Genomic DNA, 13,783 nt, shown 5'->3' with positions numbered 1-13,783 from the left:
AGCTTCTTTCAGCTTTGGATGATAGCTAAAATAAAACAATTCCTCCAGTTTGATGACCTGGAGAAGATCATCCACTCATTCATCTCCTCCCGCCTAGATTACTGCAACTCCCTTTACACTGGCATCAGCCAATCTTCCCTGTCCCGCCTGCAACTGGTCCAAAACGCCGCAGCGAGACTCCTGACGGGCACCCGAGAAAGGGACCACATCACCCCGATCCTGGCCTCTCTCCACTGGCTCCCTGTGCGGTTCCGTATAAACTTTAAGATTCTCCTCCATGTCTACAAAGCCCTCAATGGGCTTGCCCCCACCTACATAAAAAAGTCTTCTCACCCACCACTCCACCTCCAGGCCCCTCAGATCGGCCGACTTGGGGTTGCTGAATATCCCGCGGTCTAGGCATAAGCTTAGGGGCGACCGCACCTTTGCGGTTGCAGCCGCTAGACTGTGGAACAGCATCCCCCTTCCCATCAGAACTGCCCCCTCCATCGACTCTTTTAAGTCAACACTAAAGACTTATCTATACTCCCAAGCCTTTCCTGACGTCCTCTGAGTGAGGGCTACATGTATATATGTATGTAGTTTGTTTTGTTGTGCTATTCTTATAACAAATGTAAAGCACTTTGGCCAACGAGAGTTGTTTTTTGAATATGCTATTTAAATAAATGTGACTTGACTTGATTTGAAATGTCGCCTGAACGACTGATGTAAACTGATCAACAATGTTCCATTCATGTATTTTCTTTTCTTCAGTGTTTAAAACTGTGGATTTTATGGCCACATAGATTCTCCTCCAATTGCTCACAATGAATTGTTGGTTTTCCCACTACAGATCATATATGACCATGTGAAATCAAAAAAGTAAGAACATAAAAAATAGGATAGTCCTTTTGCCCACTCTGCCTTTCAATAAGATCACAGCTGACCTTTAGTCAAAACACCTCTTTCCTACATTAACCCCACATCTCTTGATTCTTTAAATTCCAAATAATATCAAAATCCGTCTCGAATATACACAACTGAACCTCCATAGTCTGCTTCAGTAGATAGTTCTAGTGATTAACCATCTTCATGGGGAAAAGATTTGCCTTGCTTTGGTGCTGAATGGCTGACCCTTTATTATGAGACTGTGATATATAGTTCTTAGCCAGAGGAAACATTACTCCTGTCTCTACTCTATCAAGCTCCAAAAAAATGTGACATTTGCGAGGTTACGCCTCGTACTGCTAATTCAAGAAAGAATTGGCTCCATTTACTTTATTTCTCTGTGAATGAATGAATGATTGAATGAATGAATGATTGAATGAATGCATGATTTAATGAATGAATGATTGAATGAATGAATGCATGAATGAATAAATGCATGAATGTATGAATGCATGATGAATGAATGAATGATTGAATACTTTATTATAACATGTGACAAGTCACAGTGAAATTCCTTGCCTGCATACCCAAGGTATACAAATAGCCACCCATAAAGGGTGCTTAAAAAGATCCAAAGTATCTGCGGCAGGTCCTCCTTTGTTCTCGCCACCTTCCCCTCCCTCACGGCGATCCCCCCACACCGGGGTCCCATTGTTCCTTCCCTCGGCAGCGGCATTTTTTCCCAAAGTAAGTGAATCAAGAACCAGATTTATAGTGTTTATGGTAAGTGGCAAGATTTAATAGGAACCTGAGTAGCAACTTTTTCACTTGGAGGGTGGTAGGTATATGAAACAAGCTGCCAGAGGAGGTAGTTGAGACAGGCGCTATAATAACATTTGAAACACACTTGGACTGGTACATGGAAAACAGAGGCTTAGAGGGATATGGTTAAAACATGGGCAGATGGGACTAGATTAGATGGCGCATCTTGAATAACATAGATGAGGGGCTAACAGGCCTTGTCCAAGACAAGGGGTCATCCAGGACAAGGGGTCACAGTTTAAGGATAAGGGGGAAATCCTTTAGGACCGAGATGAGAAAAACATTTTTCACACAGAGAGTGGTGAATCTCTGGAACTCTCTGCCACAGAAGGTAGTTGAGGTCAATTCATTGGCTATATTTAAGAGGGAGTTAGATGTGGCCCTTGTGGCTAAAGGGATCAAAGGGTATGGAGAGAAGGCAGGTACAGGATACTGAGTTGGATGATCAGCCATGATCATATTGAATGGCGGTGCAGGCTCGAAGGGCCGAATGGCCTACTCCTGCACCTATTTTCTATGTTTTATGTTAAAGCATGGGCAGATGATGACTAGCTTGGATGGGGCATCTTGAATAACATAGATGAGGGGCTAAGAGGCCTGTTCCCATGCTGTATGACATCAATTTCCACACATTATTGAGGGCCATTCAATGTAGAGTGGGGTGACTCAGCCAGCAGAGTTGCTGCCTCACATCTCCAGTGACTGGGTTCAATATTAATCTCTGGTGCGGTCTGTATAAAGATGGCATGTTCTTCCTGTAACCATGTAGGTTTCCCACAAGTGCTCAGGTTTTCCCCTGCATCCCAAATGTCTGTGGGTTAATTGATTATTGTGAATTGCCAAAGAATAAAATAAATAGTTTGAGCCTAGAGAGTCGATAGATTTATGGAGAGAATGAGTGCAATTTGAGAAGGGTTGGTGTAAATTAATGCTTGTCGGTTGGTGTGGATCTGGTGGGCTCTGTAGCCATATGATTCTGACTCTCTATTCGTGGAATAATAGAATGGAGAACTATGTTATTTGACCAATTGTGCGTGTTCTAGTCATTTCCCACAACAATTTTATTTCTACCTGCCAGTCCTTTTTCTACCGTCTGGCAGATTAGATTAGATTAGATTAGATTAGATTAGATTCGTTTATTGTCATTCAGACCTTTCGGTCTGAACGAAATTCTGTTTCCCTGCAGTCGTACATATAATTAAAAAAATGACAAAAACACACAATCAACACAAATTTAACATCCACCACAGTGAGTTCACCAAACACCTCCTCACTGTGGTGGAAGGCAAAATCTTAAAGTCTCTGGCTCTTCACTCTTTGTTCTCCCTCTGTGCTGAGGCGACGGTTCAAACTCCGCGGGTGGTCGCTGCCTCGCCACAGCTCAGAGGCCGAGACAGGTCTCCGCTGCCGCTGCCGCCGCCGCCGCCGCCGCCGCCACAGCTTCGGTGCCGAGCCAGGTCTCCGCCGCTGCTGCCGCCGCCACCGCCGCCGTCGCCACAGGCTCGGTGCCGGGTCAGGTCTCCGCCGCTGCTGCGCCGCTACAGCTCCGTTGCCGCCGGCTCCGTCATTAGGCCTCGGCGCAGATGGAGACGGGGGATACGACCGAAGAAAAAGTCGCATCCCCCGAAGGAAGAGACCAAAGCATGTTTCTCCCACCCCACCCACATACATACACAACTTAATAAAACAAAATTAACTAAAACATGACAAGGAACAAAACGAAAGAAAAAAAAACAGACGGACTGCAGGTGGGCCGCAGCTGTTAAGCCAGCGCCGCCATCTTGATATTTCTCCATCATGTATTTATCTGATTTTCTCTTGAAGGACCAATGGAACCATATCCACAGGCAGTCTGCATTAAAGAGTTGAAGATAATGCCACTTCATTCTCCAATTTATTTTATGTCTGTAATATCTAGTCCTTGACCTCGCCACCAAATGGGACAGATTATGCATTTCACCACAACCACAGTAACAGTCTCCGTTTTCTCAACAAAGAAAATATATCTGGTCAGACATATCCGAGGACATTGTGCAAAACCAGAGAGGAAATTACAGGAGCCCTGGTTGAGATTTACGAGCCATCTTTATATACAGGAGAGGTGCCGGAACAATGGAAGGTGGTAATTGTTGTGCCTCTATTCCAGGAAGGCCTCAGGGAAAATGTTGGGAACTATAGGTCGGTGAGCTTAACATCTGTAGATGGAAAGTTACTCGAGAATATTCTGAGGGTTAGGGTAAACAGGCATTTAGACGGACAAGGGCTAATTAGGGATAGTCAGGATGGGTTTGTACATGGAAGGTCGTGTCTCACAAATCTGATTGAGCTTTTTTGAAGACCTGACCAAAAAGGTCAAGTGGGCAGAGCTGTAGATGTTGTATACATAGACTTCAGTAAAGCATTTGACACGGTTCCGCTTGGTCGGCTGCTCTGAAAGGTTAGATCGCATGGGCTCCAGGAGAGACAGCTGAATGGATAGAAAATTGGCTTCATGGAAGAAAGCAAAGGGTGATGGTGGAGGTTTGCTTCTCGGAGGGAGGTCTGTGACTAGTGGTGTGCCTCAGGGTTCAGTGCTGGGCCCATTACTATTTGTCATCCATATCAACGATTTGGATGAGAACACACACACGGCAAGATTAGCAAATTTGCAGATGACACAAAAGTGGGTGGTTTTGCAGAGAGTGAAGATGGATGTGAAAAATAACAGCAGGATCTTGATCGATTGGCCAGGTGTGCCGAGGATTGGTTGATGGAATTTAATACAGAGAAATATGAGGTGATGCAGCGGCACTGCAGTTCTGCCACTGGTTGGGTGCGCGACTTTGGCGCTTTTGAGGGGGGGGGGATTAAAATGCCGTTTTCTCCTGCCTGTCCAAGATATATTTTCTCGGGCTGCTAGCTGATGCTGAAAAATTGTTCCGACTTCCGTTCTTGGGAATTAATTTTTTTAAATCGCGGGACAATTTAATCGCTGGAGTAAAATAAAAATGCGACTTCTAACGCCGTCAACGCCGACAACGGGACGGATCTCATGTAGGGGACAAAACATAAGGTAAGTCATTTATTTTACATATAAACTTGCTTCTTAGGATGACTTGAATCAAAATTTCCTTGTCGAAAATGTGATTTTGGCCCCATAAGAACCGGCAGTGTTTTTCCTGCCAATATGGGGTTCAAATTCACTGCAATCGCTTCACTGCAATCGTTTCAATTGATCGCGTTCCACAAAAACCCACTCGCAAGATGATTTAAATGGCCATTAATTTACGGGAATTAAACATTAAATTCCTTCCTTTTGGCCTATAAATTCATGCCAATGAGATTTAAAAACCATGTTATAATGTGAATTCTTGTGTGAATGATATTTGGACACTTAGCCTATTTACAAATGTTAATCTTTTCTTAAGAAATGGATAGATGTTTAGATCTAGTAATTGAATTTTGTAGGGGGTGGGGGAAACTTTTTTATCTCTTTCCTTGACGGAGATGCGACTTTTTCCATATCGTATCTCCATCAGCACTGCGGTCTAACATCGTGGGGCTTGCGGTCTCTTTGCTGGGGATAGATTTCCGGAGCTCCAACCGTGGGAACCTGAAGATCGTGAAGCTTGCGAGTCCTTTGTCAGGGATTGGCGGGGACGTAACATCGTGGAGCTCACCGGTGGGGAAGAGCCGATCTTGGACTTACCTTGACTTTTACCTTGTCCTTTATCATCTGGACACCAGCAGCGACAGCTACGGAGGGTTGAGGTCCCGATCACGGGGGAAAATGGAGGAGGACTGGCCATTTTTTGTGCGTTCCACCACAGTGATGAATGCTGTGGTGGATGTTTGTGTTGAATTTTTATTGTGTTTGTGTGTTCTTTATCATTGTACCGCTGCTGACAAATTCATTTCACTTGCACTTTATGTGCAATTTGACGAATAAAACTGATTGATTGATTATGTTAATTTGTATGTAGTTGTGTGTTTTGTTGCTTTTTTGGTATGACTGGTATGGCTAATCAAATTCTTTGTATGTTTTTACATACATTGCTGATAAATTAGTTATAATTACAATTACAATATAATTACAAAAGGTGGTGGGTTTATGGAACAATCTGCCAGAGGAGGTAGTTGAGGCAGGGACTATCCCAACGTTGAATAAAGAGCTACATGGGTAGGATAGGTTTGGAGAGATATGGACCAAACACGGGCAGGTGGGACTAGTGTAGCTGGGAGATGTTGGCTGGTGTGGACAAGTTGAGTTGAAGGACCTGTTTCCATGCTGTAAGACATTCCACTTTAAGACATAACAATTTTTGGATTTTCAAAGTCTACAGAGTGATTTAGGCCATTTGGAAAAATGGGCTGAAAGATGGCAGATGGAGTTTAATGCTGATAAATGTGAGGTGCTACACCTTGGCAGGACAAAATCGAAATAGGACGTACATGGTAAATGGTAGGGAATTGAAGAATACAGTTGAACAGAGGGATCTGGGTATAACCGTGCATAGTTCCTTGAAGGTGGAATCTCATATAGATAGGGTGGTAAAGAAAGCTTTTGGTATGCTAGCCTTTATAAATCAGAGCATTGAGTATAGAAGCTGGGATGTAATGTTAAAATTGTACAAGGCATTGGTGAGACCAAATCTGGAGTATGGTGTACAATTTTGGTCGCCCAATTATAGGAAGGATGTCAACAAAATAGAGAGAGTACAGGGGAGATTTACTAGAATGTTGCCTGGGTTTCAACAACTAAGTTACAGAGATAGGTTGAATAAGTTAGGTCTTTATTCTCTGGAGCGCAGAAGGTTAAGGGGGGACCTGATAGAGGTCTTTAAAATGATGAGAGGGATAGACAGAGTTGATGTGGACAAGCTTTTCCCTTTGAGAATAGGGAAGATTCAAACAAGAGGACATGACTTCAGAATTAAGGGACAGAAGTTTAGGGGTAATATGAGGGGGAACTTCTTTACTCAGAGAGTGGTAGCGGTGTGGAATGAGCTTCCAGTGGAAGTGGTGGAGGCAGGTTCATTGGTATCATTTAAAAATAAATTGGATAGGCATATGGATGAGAAGGGAATGGAGGGTTATGGTATGAGTGCAGGCAGGTGGGACTAAGGGGAAAAAATTGTTCGGCACGGACTTGTAGGGCCGAGATGGCCTGTTTCCGTGCTGTAATTGTTATATGGTTATATGGTTAATTTTGTTTACATGCTGACCTATATACATTGTAATAGGTATCTCGCAGGTTTAGATGTCATCCTATACCTAATTTGATTGTAATATTTTTTCTCTGCTTTAAGATGTTTAGCAAAAGTTCAAAATAGTAGTACGGGTGCGGAAATGAGTAAAGGTACAATTGAGGAATTGGGACTGAAGAGGAGTTGGGAACAGCCATAAATCCTATTGAATGACAGGGCAGATTTGAAAGACCTAGTGGGTTACTCTCTCTCCTATCTCCTTGTGGCACCTCAGTATCAGCCCCTGGCAATTAAATTGATATCATCCCAGGCAGCAAGTTTTTTTTCCCACCAAAACATCCCCTTTTCTCACCCTAAGGCAGATGCACTTTATTTTAATACATTTTATAAATTATTTAAATGCCTCTGGGCAAATAAACAATGGGAATTCTAAGTTCTGAACTGCATTTGAACTTTGAATTTTCTATAATACAGAAAAGTTAAACTGCACTTTGTTTAATGCCGACTGTGGATTTGATATGTTTTGAATATCAGAGTGATGTATACATTTCCACATTGCCTACTTGTATTGACTTTTGACAGCAAGGCAAGTGCAAGCCTAGTGTGCATAAATTAGTAAACTTTTAAATCTGTTATTAGTATCGTCGGGGATCACAGAAAAATAATTTTGATGAAATAGTTTCAGTGATCTCAGTGTGAAGGTGGATGTAGATCATAAGCAGAAATTCCTCAAGGTGAATGCCAAGTTATCAGGAGATGTTCATTGTTTGTTTGTTTTTTTTAACTGAGGGAGTCTACACTGCCAGACATATTCCATAGTTGGAAGATAGACCCTGTGGGATAAAGGGTAACCTTTCTTCTTGGCTTCTCACAACAGTGAGCTCCCCAGCCACTGCAGCTGAATGCAGAAATACAAGGCATTTGCAGGTGCCAGGAACATACTAGGAAGTAGCACAGGCCTCCTGCAGAAGAGATTTTGTTTTCGACATCGTTTAGAGGCACCTTGTGGTAAATGCCAAGGACGTTTTGAAACGTTGATATGGTTCGTTGCATGCAGCATATTCTTGTCAATTATAAGGCAACACTCTATGACAAATAAAGGATCTAATCTAATCTAATCTAATCTATGCTAGCGGATAAGAAGCAAGGACCTCTAGAGCCCAAGGGCCATTGCATGAAGTCAGGAAATGTAGAACATGAGGAAGAAGACAACTACCAGAGGATGTCTCTCCTTAGCATTCACATCCCAAATATGTAGAGGAAGCCGACATGGCCATCGAAGATATGAGGACTCCCGATAAGATTATCTTAATCAGGGGAGAAATGTTCCTTAATTCAAGCCAAATGACTCCGCACAGCAATAATATCCAAGGACATAAAACACCAACATTCAGGCCACAGAGATATAACATGACGTTGTGTCGTGCGTCCCTGCTCAAGCTCACACTCCTTGGCCAGCCTTAATCAAGGGTTAGGCCAAGTACATTGACACAACACACATGACATTAGCAACCCTTCTCAGGGAAGCACAGCAGGATATACCGTGATGCCAACAGTGGCCACATGTATAGGATTATTGCGACATGAGGTCTACTAATCTGAGGAAAGACATTCTTGCCATAGAGGGAGTGCAGAGAAGGTTCACCAGACTGATTCCTGGGATGGCAGGACTTTCATATGAAGAAAGACTGGATAGACTTGGTTTGTACTCGCTAGAATTTAGAAGATTGAGGGGGGATCTTATAGAAACTTACAAAATTCTTAAGGGGTTGGACGAGCTAGATGCAGGAAGATTGTTCCCGATGTTGGGGAAGTCCAGAACAAGGGGTCACAGTTTAAGGATAAGGGGGAAATCTTTTAGGACCGAGATGAGAAAAACCTTTTTCACACAGAGAGTGGTGAATCTGTGGAATTCTCTGCCACAGAAGGTAGTTGAGGCCAGTTCATTGGCTATATTTAAGAGGGGAGTTAGATGTGGCCCTTGTGGCTAAGGGGATCAGGGGGTATGGAGAGAAGGCAGGTACAGGATACTGAGTTGGATGATCAGCCATGATCATATTGAATGGTGGTGCAAGCTCGAAGGGCTGAATGGCCTACTCCTGCACCTATTTTCTATGTTTCTATGTTATTTGCCCTAAATGGGAACATAGTTGAATTGGACTAATAACACGAGATTCATTTTTAGCAAATCCATATCAAATAATATATAAATGTAAGCTGGCATTTATCTGTGACATATCATACTATGATGACTTTACCATTTAAATACCTTGTCAATAGGTTTCAATGCACTAGCATTGCGTCGCTGTGTCCACTTTGTGTCTAAAGTCTGGGTGCTGTAAGCTGCTTCCTTTTCCATTGAAACCATGCAGACAATATTGAAAACCCATAGGAGACTGTTACTCTGGATGGGCAAATGTCAGACTGCTGACCAGGGCCAATTGAAGGGGAAGACAGGCATTGCTGCCTCTGGATCACAGATGAGCAGCCTGAGAAATGCAAAGATTCAGAAAACAGCATCGAGGAAGCTAGGGTCTCACCCCAAAAAGTTGACGTACACCTTCTGCCTCCACAGATGCTGCTCGACAAAAACTGAGTTCATCCAGTGTTCTGCTTTTTTAACTAGAAATTCGGAGCAGGATGTGTTGACCTGGAAGACAGGCTGTCAATGATGAATAGTTTCAGTCTAGGATAGGGGACCAACAGTGGAATCTTGTTTTTCCAAGCATGTAGCAAGGAACTGCAGATGCTGGTTTAAACAGAAGATAGACACAAAATCCTGGAGTAATTCAGTGGGACAGGCAGCATCTCTGGAGATCTCAGAAACCAATTAAACTCCCCAGAGATGCTGCCTGCCCCGCTGAGTTGGTCCAGCATTTTGTGTCTATCTTTAGTTTTTTCAAGTAATGGATATATTCCTGTTTCTCAGTAGCAAACAAATTTGCGATTTTGTGTTTGTAGATACACCGCGGAATTAGGCCGTTTTGACCCACTGAGTCCGTGACGTCCAACAATCACCTTACACTTGTTTTATCCTGTACATTGGCGACAATTGGGAGAAGCAAATGAACCAGAAAACCTGCACGTCTTTGGAATGTGGGAAGAGATCGGAGCGCCCGGAGAAAGCCCACTTGGTCACAGGGAGAATGTACATACTCTCTACAGACAGCACCCATAGTCACGGTCGAACCTGGGTCTCTGATGCTGTAAGGCCGCAACTCTACCGCTGCACCGCTGTTTAGCAGAAGAATCTGTAGTTTGCTTGGATGAATGCGACGGCAAGTTTACTAAAGTTTTGGGATTATGGCTGTACTAGTCCAAGAATGTGCTAAAACAGTGAGGGGTGTGGGATTCAACTCCGGACATAGCGGTGGGAGCATTTCAGTCGGGTCAAATGATGCTGTTGCATTGTGTGAGATGGTGCCAATCTTGAGGAGGTGTGTGTTGTCTTCCAGGCATTCGAAAAGAGTTTGGGAACTGATTAAGTAAAGGTCAGACTAAGATGGATGAGTTGCAAGAGGAAATGCACTGTGATTGAAACATTCCGAAGATGTTGTGAGTGATGTGGCCTGAGGATTGAAATAAAGTGTGGCCCAATTGGACTGAAGACCAACCTAGCTGAACTATGAGGGAAGAAAATAATCAAGGAATGCCATAGGTAACTTTAAAGGGGCAGCAGGGAATATTCAAGAGATATAGCTCTTAGGGCTAAAGGAATCAAGGGAAATGGGGAGAAAGCAGGAACGGGGTACTGATTCTGGATGATCAGTCATGATCATATTGAATGGCAGTGCTGGCTCAAAGGGCTGAATGTCCTACTCCTGTAGCTATTTTCTATGTTTCTTTGTTTAAAAGGTTCAGTGTCCGTGGAAAGCCCGAGCAAAGGTCGTGGTTTCAGATGCTGTGTGGAAACATGCTGGGATCTGGAGAGGGGAGGGGTTTAAGAGTTTTAAAATCAAAATAACGCATCGTTGAGTTTTTTCGATGCATGAAAGTATTCTGGGAACCACAGATAATTATAATATCTGGAGTATGTCCTCGGCACATCATCCGAGGATGTACACTCCATTGAGGATAAATGGGGATCCTGTGGATAGGGTGAACTGTTTTAAATATCTGGGAGTCCACATCTCCGAGGATATGACATGGGCATCACACGCCTCAGCACTCGTGAGTAAGGCAAGGCAGCGCCTTTACCACTTCAGGCAATTGAGGAAATTCAGAGTGTCTCCGAGGATCCTCCAGTGCTTCTATGCAGCGGCGGTGGAAAGCATCTTGTCCGGGAACATTACCATCTGGTTTGGGAATTGCTCTGCCAAGGACAAGAAGGCTCTGCAGAGAGTAGTGCGTTCGGCCGAACGCACTATGGGAACTTCACTCGCCCCCCCTGTAGGAACTATACTTCAGGAGGTGCAACTCCAGAGCCAATAAAATCATGGGAGACCCCTTCCACCCCTGCAACGGACTGTTCCAGCTGCTACAGTCAGGCAAATGCCTCCGATGACATGTGGTGAGAACGGAGAGGTTGAGAAGGAGTTTCTTCCCAGAGGCAATTCGGACTGTAAACGCCTATCTCACCAGGGACTAACTCTACTGAACGTTTTTCCTTCCATTATTTATTATGTAAAAGAATATGTGTGTTATGATTGGGTTTATAATTTGTTTGGTTGTTTTGTTGTTTGTCTTTTGCACAAACGTCCGCGAGCATTGCCACTTTCATTTCACTGCACATCTCGTATGTGTATGTGACAAATAAACTTGACTTGACTTGACTTGAGAGTAATTAAGAGCTGCATTGTTCCTTGTTAGATTTGGAATCAAAACTAATACTTGGAAATGTATTGTGATTGTGCATTGTCCAGGTTACAGTAGTAGCACAGAATGTACAATTAGTTATGTATAAAATCTATCCAAGTTGTTATCCATTGTGAATAGATCCTGGAGTAATGTCAAACTTAGTTTAAAACAGCGCTGGAAGAACTCAGCAGGTCGGGCAGTTTCTGTGGTGGGAATGGATGGGTTACATTTTGGATGGGGACCCTACTTCAGACAGGACTACTGCAAGAAATGGAAACGAGAGGTGGGGGTGGAGTGGGAACAAGCCTGGCAAGTTCGAGCCTGCACCGCCATTCAATATGGCACTTGGATACAGGCAAGGGGAAGGGTGGGTGATTGGTGTGGAGATGCGGACAAAGGCTCAAGGTGAAAAGGAGAGAGAAGGGTGTCAGATAAAGGACAAAGTGAAATATAAATCTGGGGGGTAGGGGTGTGGGTGGAAGGGAAAAGAGAGGGGATAAAAGGAAATGGGGAAGGGTGGGAGATGGGTGTAAAGAGAAGTGGAAAGGAACAGGGTGACATGGATTGTGGGAAAGATTTACATGCCGGGGAGGGCTGTGAAGAGATGGAACGAGAAGGGAAATATGAGAGAATTGCTTAAAATTGTTGAATTCAATGTTCACACCATTGGGTTATAGGTTACCCAAGCAAGTGTAAGGTCTTGTGTCTCAGTTACGGACCTCTCTGCTCTCGAGTATCAGTATTATTATATAAGCTGACATCAAAGCACATTCACACAGCATTTATTTACGAATATCCTGGTCACTGACAGGTGCAGGGATGCTTCAAGCCCAGACCTCGTCACAGCCTTAGTTCCAACATGGGCCTAAGGATTGATTTACAGGGTGAGATGAAAGTGACTGCCCATGAAGTTAGGCAGCATTTGGTTGAGAGCAGACAAGGAACCCTGATAAGCCTAGAGCCTATGGACATCTGGGAAAGGACACCAGTCCTTGGAGTCATATGTAACACAATGGGAGATGGCTGTGGTTACTGAATCCCGCTCATCCCAACAATGGGCATCACTGCAGGAGTTCGTCAAGGCAGTATCCTAACCCAACCACCCAGAGCTGCTTCATCAATGACCGCCTTTCCTTCATAAGTGGGAATGTTTGAGGATGAATGCATCGCATTGAATTGATTTTTAAGTGCAACACTCCATGCCTGCATGCAGCAAGGCATAGGTAATGTTCCAGCATGAAATGAAAGTGCCAGGGAATGCCTACCTCAAACATAGAAACATAGATAGAAACATAGAAATTAGGTGGAGGAGTAGGCCATTCGGCCCTTCGAGCCTGTACCGCCATTAAAAATGATCATGGCTGATCATCCAACTAAGTATCCCGTACCTGCCTTCTCTCCAAGCCCCCTGATCCCTTTAGCCACAAGGGCCACATCTAACTCCCTCGTAAATATAGCCAATGAACTGGCCTCGACTACCTTTTGTGGCAGAGAATTCTGTGGCAAACAAGAGTGTGAGAGAGAGAGAGAGGAGGAGATAGAGAGAGAGAGAGAGAGAGAGAGAGAGGAGAGAGAGAGAGAGAGAGAGAGAGGAGAGAGAGAGAGAGAGAGAGAGAGAGAGAGAGAGAGAGAGAGAGAGAGAGAGAGAGAGAGAGAGAGAGAGAGAGAGAGAGAGAGAGAGAGAGAGAGCGCTGGTCATCGCGTGGGGTTGAGAGTATTGTGAATAATGATTGTAATGTTGTACTATAATGACACGATATAATGTAAGTTTGTTTTGTGTATGACTTGATCTGTTGTATTATTTGATGTGTTGAATAAAGTCTTTGAAAAAGAAAAAAAAAAAAAGAGAGAGAGAGAGATGGACTAACCACTGCACTTGAATGACTTTACTCTCATTGTGTTCCCTCACCATCAAACTAATTGCGCACAAAATCACCAGGACCATCCACATAACCATGAACCAGGCCTCATATTTCTCTTGGGCAGCTTACAGCACAATGGTATGAATATTGATTTCTCTATCAAGTAACCCCAGCATTCCCTCTCTCTCCATCCCTCCCCCACCCAAGTCGCACCAGCTTCTCATTTTACATAGATACATAGAAAATAGG

This window comes from Leucoraja erinacea, chromosome 3 (assembly GCF_028641065.1).
Source record: "Leucoraja erinacea ecotype New England chromosome 3, Leri_hhj_1, whole genome shotgun sequence".
NCBI lineage: Eukaryota > Metazoa > Chordata > Chondrichthyes > Rajiformes > Rajidae > Leucoraja > Leucoraja erinaceus.
Note: the sequence above shows the minus strand (reverse complement) of the source record.